The sequence below is a fragment of the Globicephala melas genome, chromosome 10, assembly GCF_963455315.2.
Source record: "Globicephala melas chromosome 10, mGloMel1.2, whole genome shotgun sequence".
Classification (NCBI taxonomy): domain Eukaryota; kingdom Metazoa; phylum Chordata; class Mammalia; order Artiodactyla; family Delphinidae; genus Globicephala; species Globicephala melas.
The window spans coordinates 69,240,039-69,252,753 of NC_083323.1; the positions used below are offsets into that span (position 1 = coordinate 69,240,039).

The 12,715-nt window shown below is 42.1% G+C and overlaps 1 protein-coding gene across 7 annotated transcripts in view; it reads left to right on the forward strand.

Annotated features, from left to right (window-relative positions):
• The window catches only part of PRICKLE1 (prickle planar cell polarity protein 1), a 107,182-nt gene that overhangs the window by 54,260 nt on the left and 40,207 nt on the right, over positions 1 to 12,715 (forward strand). The window contains exons 1-2 of one of the 7 annotated variants that reach the window (XM_060306053.2): positions 9,861 to 9,924; positions 10,643 to 10,766. The exons of 5 other annotated variants lie outside the window; for them this stretch is intronic. The gene's annotated coding sequence lies outside the window, so the exon portion shown is untranslated. Of the gene's footprint in view, positions 1 to 9,860; positions 9,925 to 10,642; positions 10,767 to 12,715 lie in introns of those variants that run through there. One more of the 7 variants, XM_060306055.2, reaches the window with a different exon arrangement.

A 12,715-nucleotide genomic window follows, 5' to 3' on the forward strand; every position in this document is an offset into this window, starting at 1 on the left:
ACCATAGATCTGGGGACTCATAGGTATACAGTGACCTTATCATTTTTTATCCAAACCTGAACACTTGAGAGGTTGAAAGAGGGTGACGTCAATAATTGTATGTGGAAAGGAGGCACAAACTAAGATTTTCCAAATCAAAATGGGGCGTGTGGTTACATTACATAAGCAGTGGTTGCTGGGAGGGTGTGCCATATCAGAACTGCAGGGGAGGGAGTGCTGTGGGTTGAAATACACCACAGTGGGGACAGCTACTGATCCTGATCGGGACAAAGAAGATTGAAAAATTCTGGTTTAGAGCAGTATTTCTCAACTGTTTTTAAAAGCACATGCCTGGGCTTCCCTGGTGGCGCAGTGGTTGGGAGTCCGCCTGCCGATGCAGGGCACGCGGGTTCGTGCCCCGGTCCGGGAAGATCCCACATGCCGCAGAGCAGCTGGGCCCGTGAGCCATGGCCGCTGAGCCTGCGCTTCCGGAGCCTGTGCTCCGCAACGGAAGAGGCCACGGCGATGAGAGGCCCGCGTACCGCAAAAAAAAAAAAAAAAAAAAAAAAAAGCACATGCCTATGCTGCTAAACACACAGGTCTGCCTTTAATGTTATTTGAATTGCTAAGTAAACACTGGATTAAAACACTCAAAGCCACAGGAAAGTTCTGCTTTGTTTTCCTCACCAAGATCAGCGAAGGGGTTGGAGTTGATCAAGTACATTAAGCCACAGAAGTCTTGAAGTATCCCTTTTCTTTGGTAAAAGTCTAAAGCTAGAGCTAAAAATTCATTCAATGTCTATTAACAACACAGTGGAGGGACTTCCCTGGTGGTCCAGTGGTTAAGACTCTGTGCTTCCACCGCAGGGGTGTGGGTTCGATCCCTGGTCATGGTACTAAGATCCTGCCTGCCACGTGGTGCAGCCAAAAAAAACCCAACCAACCAACCGACCAAAAAAACACAGAGGAGGCAATAGTTTAGTTCCCTGAGTGCTATTTAAGAATTGGTCATGTTGAAGACATTTTTCAGTATTAAAGATGACAGTGATTACTGTTGAGGGTTATGTACATGAGGGAGAAATAAAGTAGCCATTCTTTCAACATTTCAGGCCTGACTTTCCTAAATAAAGCAGAGAATTATCCATTATGAAGCCACAGTGCCTCTCATGGAAGACCTGCTACTTTATATGAATTCTCATTTTTATTGCCCACATCAGCACCGTTATGCTGTAGGTACTATTATTGCCCCCATTTTAGAGAATAGGAAATAGAGGCACAGGGAGGTGGCACAGCTAGCTAGTGGCAAAGCTGCTGTGTGAACCAAGGCTCCAAGATTATCTTGTCAATAAGTGCAATTTACAGTTTATTGGAAGGCTGTAGGGTTATTGTTGCTAGGTTTTTTTTTAGAAATATAAGATGTATTATTCTTGCCTCAATGAGTAGATATTGCCAAATAAATTTCAGGATCAATTTGACTAGATGCTAATGTAGAATACAGTTCAGTTTTAAATAAAAATAGGATTAAAATTCATCTCATAACTTTTATATGGGTGAATTCAAGAATGTTTTCATTTTAAAATTGGAAGACAGATGCAAGGACAAATATAGAAAAATTAAGTACCCCTGAGCTATTTTTAACATTTTAAAATTAAGTTGACAGCTGTTGTTGTGTCAGAACTTAAATAACTTTGCTTCGTTAAAAAATAAATCCACAACATATGGATTTCAGCATGTCGTATATTTATTGTTTGTGCTTATTAGGGAAAGGCACATCAGTTGAAAAAAGATGAGAAATTATCCAGGGTATAAAAAGTTGTTCTTGTTAGGAGGCAAGCAGTCATAGTGCTATCAAGATATCCGTCCTTGTGCTTCCCTGGTGGCGCAGTGGTTGAGAGTCCGTCTGCCGTTGCTAGAGGACATGGGTTCGTGCCCCGGTCCGAGAAGATCCCACATACAGCGGATAGGTTAGGCCCGTGAGCCATGGCCGTTGAGCCTGCGCGTCCGGAGCCTGTGCTTCGCAACGGGAGAGGCCACAACAGTGAGAGAGGCCCATGTACCGCAAAAAAAAAAAAAAGATATCTGTCCTTAAAAATTTCTGATGCTTTTAATTTAGCTAACTTTTACAGTAAAATCAATTTTCTTGCTTATGAAATGAAGGCATTATACTAGGCTGGGTTTTTTGTTTAGTTTTGTTTTGTTGCGGTACACGGGCCTCTCACTGTTGTGGCCTCTCTCGTTGCGGAGCACAGGCCCCGGACGCGCAGGCTCAGCGGCCATGGCTCACGGGCCTAGCCGCTCCGCGGCATGTGAGATCTTCCCGGACCGGGGCACGAACCCGTGTCCCTTGCATCGGCAGGCGGACTCTCAACCACTGCGCCACCAGGGAAGCCCGAGGCTGGGTTTTTAATTCTCTTATTTTTAGAATTACAAACTTAAATCTAGAAGAGACATCCTGAGACCTTTTAGTTCCTCCTTCATGCTCTAGAAATTCATGTCCATGTGATGTGCAGAAAGAAACCCATTTATTATGCAGAGAAACACCTTTCAGACTACTAAAGCCCCCACTCTTCTTGTTAAGTGTCCAGTTAAGTATTTAAGGACACATTTGCCTTTTATCAACAGAAATTCCTTTCCTTTTCCTTCAAACTCGGGACTTAAGAGCTGCAAGGTGACCTTGAGCTGGGAGGAGGCAGTGAGACTGGTATTCGAGGATGGCCTTAAAAATAAGCCCATGGAAAAAATGAAACAGGGACCTCTGGTTAAAGACGGCAGATTGAATATGCACATTTACCTCTGTCCTCTTTCAGAATTTCACTAATATGACAGTAAATAAATTACTTTTTAAAAGGAGATAACCCACAAAGATGAGAATGGGAAAGAAGAAAATAACACATCTTGGAGGCTGGAAGCAGGATACAGTCACCCTCTGTACCCATGGGTTCTGCATTCTCGCATACAGAGGGTGGACTATAAAGGGACTTGAACATTCTATGGGGGTGTCCTGGAACCAATCCCCCGTGGATACTGAGGGATGACTGTAATTGGTAATGGACTTAGAAGACTCAAGGAAGCAGATCCTAATCTAGAACTAGAGAAAGTTGAGATGCAACCTGAGTTATTCCGTAGACGTCCCAAAAGGCTCAAGAAGGTTTATCCTTGGGAGAGTAGAACAAGCCTCTCTAGCCTGTGAGACACCAAGCACAACTGAGGGAGGGGCTGTCGGGCTGCACCCCACAGGCCCACTAGGCCTGCACTTGCCCAGCTTCAAGAGCGAAGAAAGAGCCCGGAGTCAGCAGCAGAGACATTAGTGGTTTAATGGACAGGGGGAGCTTACATGACTGAAGCAAGGTCCTGGAGTGACACCCACTGTGTGCAGTGGACAGAGGACAGGACGTGGCGGCAGCCTTTGCTCCCAGGGGGAAGGGGAGATTACCAGTTATAAGGGAAATTGACAACAGGTTGGCTCATTGGTTGCCAGGAAGCTAGCAGAGGGGCACAGCCCTCACCACCCCTTTGATAAGCATAGTGGAGAGTTCTGATCTAAAGCTAGAACAATCATTAGCTTTGGGCCTGGGGCAAGTATGTAGGAAGGTCAGTCATGTGAGTAGCGTGTAGCTAAAGCAGGCACTGGTCAAGCAGGAGCTGTACAGAGAGCAAGAGAACAGGCATCTTGGGTGGCCTGACCATACAGGGATCCCTAACCAAAACCAGAGGAGTCAGGTAACATGCCTCAACTTACCTTCCACATCATTCAGCTGGGTATCATCCTGTAGGCAGGAGATGGGAAGTGTTCTCTGGAGAATCTGGTTAGCCAAAAGTGGGCAAAAGATGAAACAAAACTAGAGATACCGACTTTGGGGGTTCCTGTATTATCTTAGTCTAGAGTGAAGACAGAGTCAAAAAGCTCCCTTCCCCTGATCCCATTCTCCCAAAAACAGACAGCGTCCAATCAGATTTTTAGTGTCTCACTCTGAAATATAAACAGATAGCCAAGGATCATCAGACATTAGAAGAATGTCTGGAAGACATTGGAAGAAATATCTAATATGAAATGAATAGACAGAGAGAGAGAGTACTGATAGAACAGATACTACCCAGGGAGAAGAACACTTAAAAAAAAAAAAGAAAAAGAAAAAAATATATATAATTAGTATTGTCTGAGAAAGGAGAAGATAGTGTACCCAGTAAACAAGAACAGAATGCTACAAAAAAAGGAACCTTCATGGGCAAACAAAGCAACTCTTGGAAATTAAAAATAAGAAATGAAAAACCATCCCCTAGAAGCCTTGGAAGCTACAATAATAGAAAATCTCCTAGAAAGTAAAATGAAAGCACTAAGAAATGAAAAATCTGAGAGAGAAGATGCGAAAATGGGAAGTCAGGTCCAGGGAACCAACATCTAAATAGGAGGAGAAAATGGAGGGGAGAATATCATCAAAGAAATCATTCCATAAATTTTCCTGAACTGAAGGAAATGAATTTCTGGATTGAAAGGCCCACCAAATATCTTGTCCAGTGTATGAAAATAGACTCAATATGAAGGCACATCATCGGGTAATTTTAGAATGCTAGGAATATAAAAGGTCCTACAACCTTTCAGAAAGAGTAGAAAAACAGGTTTCATGTAAAGGATGAAGAATCAGAATGGCAACGCTGGCAGCTAAAAGACAGCAGAGTGGTGCCTTCAAAATTCTCTGGAGAAATCAGTTTGGGCTTAGAATTCACTAGTCCATCAAAGTGTCCTTTGAAGTTAAGGGTAGGTGATGGTAATATCAGGGATGCGAGGTTTCGACAGGTTTACCTCCCATGAAAGGGTGCGAGAGATAGAGTGAGGGTAGGAGTTAATAGATAATACATTTAAAAAAAAGAAAAATCAAAGTATTAATATCTCTGCCCTATCTAGAGAAGTAGAGATAAATAGTGAAAGGATCAATAAAAAGCGATGAACTTGGCTGTCTTTGGGAAGCAGAAAACAGGAGAGGGAGGTACAGGAGGGGACTGCTATTTTTCAGAAAAAGCCTTTTAGAATTGTTTGATTTTTAAAGTATGTGCTTGTATAATTTCAATGAAATGAAATTTTAAAAAAGAAACTTGAAAAGTGGAATAGGCCAGGATGGGCAAAGAAACTTTGTTTTCATTTTTGATAATGTAGATCTTTCAATTTGACAACGTATAATAGATAAATTGTTCAGATTTAATTTTAGCTTATCAGCCAGTGAGTTTCCCAAGGCATTTTTGTTGGTCTGCGTGCAATCATTCTCTTGTAACAAAAATTAAGCCGTATTTGGATATCTATTTCTTATAAGAACACTCACAAGAAATTCAGAAAAAAAAATAGATGATGATCATTCTTCTTCCACTGAATAACCATGAGATAAGAGTTCTGTCTGGTGGGGGGTTTAATAGTCTCGCAGCACACACAGAGGAAAATATGAAATGCAGAAAATAAAAGAATCTGTAATTCCAGAATGGAAGACGTAGTTTCATTTGCTGTAACCTGAAACTAATTGCTTTATTAGATCATTAATGTTTCATGATTTGGGGATATATTTGTATACCAAACTACTGTTGGACTATTTTATTGCAATGAAGATGTCTCAAAGGATTTTTAAAGACAACAAATATATATTGGAATGGTTATAGTCTTGGGGCTACTGTATATACTAAATTGAATAGCTCACTAATATACAGAGAGATTATATCCATGTTTTATTGTGTAATAATTTTTTAAAAGAGACACACTAAAGCTTTAAGAGAGACATAAAAATGAGGAAAGAATTGACAGTATATATTTAAATAGAGGGAGTAGTGAGTTGCTTCAGGGCAAAAAGCAGCTGTTGTTCCTCTTTATACCGCAGTGTCCAGCACGGTTGCTTATATCCATTTATGGAATGCATATTAATTGAGAACCTACTATGCACGAGGTCCTGGAGCTACATCAGTGAACAAAATTGACAGAAATCCTTGCCTGGTGGAGCTTACATTCTAGTGGTGTTGGGCGCAGGGATGGAGGCAGGGGCCAAACAAAATAATAGTCTGTGAGATGGGGCTAGGAGCTATGAAGAAAAATAACGCGGGAGAAAGAGATGAGAAGTGAGGGGCAGAGAGAGGGCTGGGTGGATACATAACGGGCTCACTAAAATGCCTGTTGAAATTATTTCTTGACAAAAACAAATCTGTCCATCTCCCTGAGAACCTTGTCTGAACGCGTTTTTTTCCCCCCTTTGGTTGATTAGTAGGACATGCGCTGTTACAGGCATTCAGGCTCCTCACTGGGGTTGAAGCATAGACAGGAACCTGAAAAGAACTAGGGCGAGGTTGCTTGAGTAGCACGACCCCACTGGGGGTCGAGTGATGGCTTAAAGGACTGCCCAGACCTCACAGTCTTATTGGTGTTCAGTAAGGCCACCAAGCTCTTTGCAAAGTACAAAGGGTTCCCTATAATAATTGGAGGTTGTTTGCTTGTTTTGAAAACACCCTTGATATCCTAGAATGTACAAAGTACAGGCTTTGAAAAATAAAGAAAACCTTATAACTTACTGTTTGATGTCGACAAAATCAAGCTGTTCCTTATTCGGCCTCCTGCTTCCCAGTATCTAAGTGCCTGGGTTTCTTTGAAATAACCTATCTACACATGTCTCTAATACACATCTCCAAGAAAGGCCTGGCAAACCTCAAAGGTAAGTTTTTCAATCATTTCCATACCTGTTTTCCTGTGGAACTTGGTTTGGGAAAGTTCGTATTTGTTTTTGATTTTCAGGAAAGTTAAACAAACAAGGCCAACAGATCAGAGCCCCCATCACAAGGCCAGACCCTCAGAGGGAATACAGCAGATTCTGTTCTTCTGTTATCCTCGTACCTGTAGGCTTTCTCTTTGCATCCTGCGAAGCCAGTGTAGACTTTTTTATTTTTATCCACATCTGCAAATTTCATGCGGACACCTGCAGATGATTCTGGGTTATCTGCAGACATACTTCTTTCTCTCTCTCTCTCTCTGTCTCTCTCTAATTATGCGCTGAGGACGCTGCGCTGAAGCTCACTTCCATCCCCTTGCAGCTTCCTCACCCTAGTAGAAAAAGGAGACCCTGGCTTTTGAGAACTCCATGTTGGGAGTAAATGGTGTTTAAACTGAAGTTTCCCCTGGCTTTATTGGTAAAGACAGAGTCCTTGACTACTCTGCAGGCGTGATGCCCTTGACTGTCCCGCCTCGCCTTTATTGTGGGATGAGCTGTTGGAATGCGTGTGTAAAAACATCCCAGTGAGGGGCAAACTCAGGGCATCCTCTGTGCGGTGCCCGCTTCTTTTGAAGTGTCTGGTGATTGTACCATTGTCATGCCAGTTGGAGGAATCCTTTGTTTTACAATGGCAGGACTCTGAAGAGCTAGCTGATAAGACTTGGGACCCTGGTGTGAAACTGACCCTTTGAACTAGGAAGAATCTTTTAAGATAAGCAAGCCTTGGCATTTTTATCACACACTTTTTATTAGGGCTCTAAATGGAGCAGGTTAGTGGCCCCGCTAGGCAGGTAAATAAAGGTTTTTTCAAGCTCTTCAGTAATGACACAGGCTAGGACCTGAGCTCCTTTTTGACAAACATGTAAACCTTCCAGTTGCCCATCTCAATGAAGATTTTTGGGAAATAGTATCAATTTGGGGGATATGTTTGTTTACTCATAACAAAAAGATGAATTGTACCAGGAATAAAATACAAATGAAACTCAATTAAAGACTTTTTCAAGAAAATGTCATGTTTCTGACTAAAAAATGATCTTATCTTTCAGACCAAATGGCATGACTTATTTCTTAATAAAGGTCATTGGTAGAACAGAGAGTAGAAAGACTGGGTACATGGTAATCATTTTTTAATTGACATTTTAATATCCTGAATGTTCCACATCTCGGATATTCTCATAAAATTAATGGCACTCATCATTCAACCATTCAGTCACTCAACAAACCTTTGTCAGTCCTGACGGGCGTGATGGGTGTTAGGCTTGTTTTCAGGGGCAGTGCTGAGCACGACCATCACGCTCTCCATCTACATAAGTCCTCCAGCCCAGTGGAGACCCCAGACATCACACAAATGATTAAAGGGTGAACAGAATATGGTAGGGAAGTAAGAAGTGCTGTGGCAACATTATTCTTAAGAAGTCCTTTAGAACTTTATTCTGGAGTGTGCTTTAAAGGAAGAATCTCATTTTCCTTTTTCAACAGTTCTTTGAGAGTGTCTACGTTTTATGTCCGAGTTTGCTTTCCAACTGTTCCTTCACGTTAGCCTAAATGTATCCTGAGATGGTTTCCCGAAATAGAATTTTCTATTCAGACTAAGGAGCCGCGGATGAGATGGGGAATTTAGGGTACATGCCTGGGAACTTTCATTGGAAGTTTTGTACCGTCTAAACCCCAAAGAGACAAGAAGGGTCCGTGAGGCTGCACAGACGGTCAGGCCCATCACTGTGTGTGGGCTTCTCTCCTGCTGCCCTCGCTGGGAATTCGGGCATTGGGTCCACTTCACCATGCTGGGGTGTGGCAATAAACGCTAAAACCAGCCTTTGGTTAAAGTGGCCTCTGTGCATACAGCTGACCTCCATTCCTAGGTTTTCTAGACCGAAGAATTCAGAGAATTAGAGGATTTCACAGCCAAAAGACCTCAGAGATCATCTACCATTTTGTGGATGAGAAATTGAGGCCCAGAGGGTTAAGGTCTTCCAGCCAGTTACTGCCAGAGGCAGGACTACTATGCCAAGCCCTGCCCTCCCCTCCAACCCAGATCCGGAGTGGAACAGCCCCGCTCCAGGACCCTGAGAGTGTGCCCACCCACTTCCATCACACTTCTTCATTCTCACCGCTTCTGGGACCTCTCTGCCCATCTGTGTTGGAAGCCCGCAGTTGTGAGCGATTTCCCACGTTTGACCTAATCTAAATGTCTCTCTATATTGTTTTTCCTTTAAACAAACAACTAAATAATAATGCTGTTTATAATAGCTCTCTAAGTAATAAGTAAAACTCTAAAGAATAAAGCTATTTATGCAACAGTTCTTTATCAATGAGTTCCATTGATGAATTTCTAACTTGGTATATGTTATATACCCATACATAAAACTGTTGAGCCCAGACCAATAAAGGTTATCCTAAAAACTGAGTAGGGATTTACAGATTTATTACCACTTGCCTTTTTCCCCCCCCAAACAGTAGCTCATTTGTGGGAATTACATTACACATTATGTTCAGGCATACTTCAGTTTTCAGCCAAAAAACTCCATGGTACAGGATATTCTAACAGGAAAGTATGTTGTGCTAAGATTATTGCCATATAATAAGTTCTTAGTGCCCTTAAGCAGCATGAGTGGGGAGGATCCTTTATAAAAATTCTTAGTCTAGGACAAACATTCCACCCCCTTCCCCTTTTCCTGTTCCCTCCTTCCTTCTCAGAGCCACATTCTCCATACTTCTCATTTTCCACTGTGACCATTACAAAAGAAGGGTTATTATCTTTTCACGATTTTTTTATTAATGTAAAAGCAGTGTTCTCAATCGTCGTTAAAATATATTTTCACTTTTGCTTATTTTACAGTTAACTTTTGTAAAACCCCATAGTGACAAATCGATGGATTAATTCAAATAAGATTGATGTAATTGCATTTCATATCCTGATAAAAATCACACAGGAACAGGAGGTGCAATCCTATCCTACTCTGTGTCCTCAGATATGTATTTATCTTGTTCTCTGACTAATGAGGAAAAACTAATCCTGTCAATACTGTGATTCAGCCTGGTGATAAGCTTCTATGTCATCTGTCACATGACTAACCATAGTCACCTTCTGTTTCCCTGCATTAAATCAACACAGATGCGTTGGCTTTGGAAATGTCCATCAACCTCATGTAGGCTCTGCTCTCTGCTCAGCGCGATGCAACCTCCATTGATGGTGTGATGGGGATTGGAGGTTAGTTCCTCCAGAATAATTCTTTCTTACAGTAATATTAATAATATCTGCAGGAAAAAATCTTCCATGTAATAAAACAAATTAGAAGACTGAGCACGAAAAAAGCTGGTGCAAGAAGAAAGGGAAAATACTATAGCAGAGAAGAGCAAGAGATATAGTTGTGGACAGTGAATCATTTGTTGTTGTTACTTTGGGACAGACAGCAAGTTGTGGGATAGGGGAAGGCTTTTCTATCCTCTGCCAAGACAGTGCTCTCCCAGTGAATTAGTTTAATTCAAACACCTTCCCAGCTTATGTCTGTGAGGGTCACGTGATTTATTATTTTTCTGCTTTGTCTACACACCTTGATCTTCTTAGTATTTTCAGTAAATATCCCCTGTCTCCCGAAATGACATGTGATCTGCTTGCGATGTGTCCATGTGCTGGGACGCTAATGAACACTCAGAACTCAGGGAGACAGCAGCTTCCCAGCAACCTTCAAGTTTCAATAGCCTTACCCAGCAGGACAGCAGTTAATTTACATCAGTGGGAGCAGTACTCGCCTCAAAAGCATCCTGAGAGTGGAGCTTCTGCAGAGGAAATGTGTTGAAATGACAGAAACTATGCATAAATAAAATTAAGCATTGTATGTCCCCCCAATTATGGGCTTAAATATTAGATATTAAATGGCTTTGAGTTCTAAATTTCTCACTTCATGCTTTTTTCTAACCCATTCTAGAAACCACAGTTCTCAAATGTTTTGTGGATTAAAACCAGCACCACAGGTCACATTAAAAGAAGAGTTTCACCTAATATAATAAAAGAGAAGTTAACTTTCACTTGAGCAAGACATCTTAACTAAGGTGGGTCAGATCCCTAAAATGATATGTATCCCTTTAGAACTTTTTATGAAAGAGATCTGAGATTTACTCATCAGCATGCCTGCTTCATAAGCAATATTGAAGACGCTGGAGGGTAGAATTTTGCTTCGACCAACTACTCAATAAGAACTTGAAGTAGCTTCTCTTTTTCATTCCACAAATTTACCACTGTCTTAGGAGAGCTAGTAACCAAAGTGAATGGTGTCTATAGACCAATGCCTGGTTCCTAAACCCAGTTACAAACTGCAGTTACCTGGGAAGACTGCCTGAAATGCAAACTTCTGGGTCCTAACTCAGACTTACTGAATCAAAATCTATAGGGATGTGGTCCAGGCATCTATATATTTTTAGGCTTTCCAGGTGATTCTTAAACTGTCAACCAGCTCAGCATCAATTTCTCTTGGCTCACCGTTATTAGGGACAATGCCCGTCCATAATATCTAATAGCAAGTTCTCTTGCCCCATTGTACAAATAGAATTTTTTAATCCATTTAATAGACAGTTTTGGAGTATCTGTGCAGGACAGAAACAGGTCCACCTTCACTGGGAGTTACTGGCCTGCAGCCCATAAAACACAGATGCCCAAATCCAAATCCATGTACCCACGTGGATACATGGTCAAGGAGTGGGGCCCTTGGCGGTCATGTTGCATTCCAACACCAGAACTGAGAGGGGGCCATTTTTTAACCTCATAGACTAAGGAGCCACCAAGCCCTGTCTGAAAGGAAAGAAGCACAAAATGTTAACCAGAAAGCAGCAGACGGAAGACTAGAGGAAGAAAGAATACTGTCTAGTTTTCTGAGCCTTTCTCTTTCTGAATCACATTTTCTGAAGCTCAGCTACAATCCTGCTCTGTGTTGCCTGAGACACCTCTTGTATCCATCCAGCAAATGATCACTCCCCACCCTTTTTTCCCTTAAATTAGTCTGGTTTCTGTTACTTACAAAAAGTGTCCTCACTAATACAAACCTCATTAATTTCAACACAGCCCAGTTTGCAGCAGTATAGTTCCCTAATGTACTTACCATGCTTGGATGCCACCAAAAGGGAGAGGAAGTAGCCCCGTCTGTAGAATCGGTTCCAAGTGACCCAAGTTGCACTCAGACGTTCTGCCCAAATGTGCTCATTTGGGAGGCAGGTACACTTGTTCATCATCGGAATATTCTCCTTAAAGACCCTTGGATTATAACTAAGCAATTTTCCTATACTCTGCCTACCAGATTTCCCTGAACAAGAAGTTTCCTTTCCTGGCACCACTCCCAGGACTCTGGTCCCGGAGAGGCGCCTCTGAGCCTACTCTGTTTTCAGAAATCTGCATTCAACTTTTAACATCCCCTGCTTTTTTTTTTTAAATTAATTAATTTATTTATTTTTGGCTGCGTTGGGTCTTCATTTCTGTGCGAGGGCTTTCTCTAGTTGCGGCGAGCGGGGGCCCCTCTTCATCGCGGTGCGCGGGCCCCTCACTGTCGCGGCCTCTCTTGTTGTGGAGCACAGGCTGCAGACGCGCAGGCGCAGTAGCTGTGGCTCATGGGCCTAGCCGCTCCGCGGCATGTGGGATCTTCCCAGACCAGGGCTCGAACCTGTGTCCCCTGCATTGGCAGGCAGATTCTCAGCCACTGCGCCACCAGGGAAGTCCCATCCCCTGCTTTTTAAATACCCTCATATTTTATGACATAGACTTTTCCTAGGACTCCACTTTTCTTCGCATCTCATTTCCCTTTTTAAAAAACCATCAGCAGAATTAATACTCCAGTGTGATGATCATTTAAATCTTCTAAAATCCATGTATGATTTTTGTGAGGAAGTGGGGGTTTTGTTGTTGTTGTTGTTTTTTCCACAGACATAAAATTTAAAGTAGATGTTTGTGTCAAACCTCTTTTCCCCAAGAATCCCCTTTGTCACTTAATTAAATAACCAGGACCCCCTTTCGA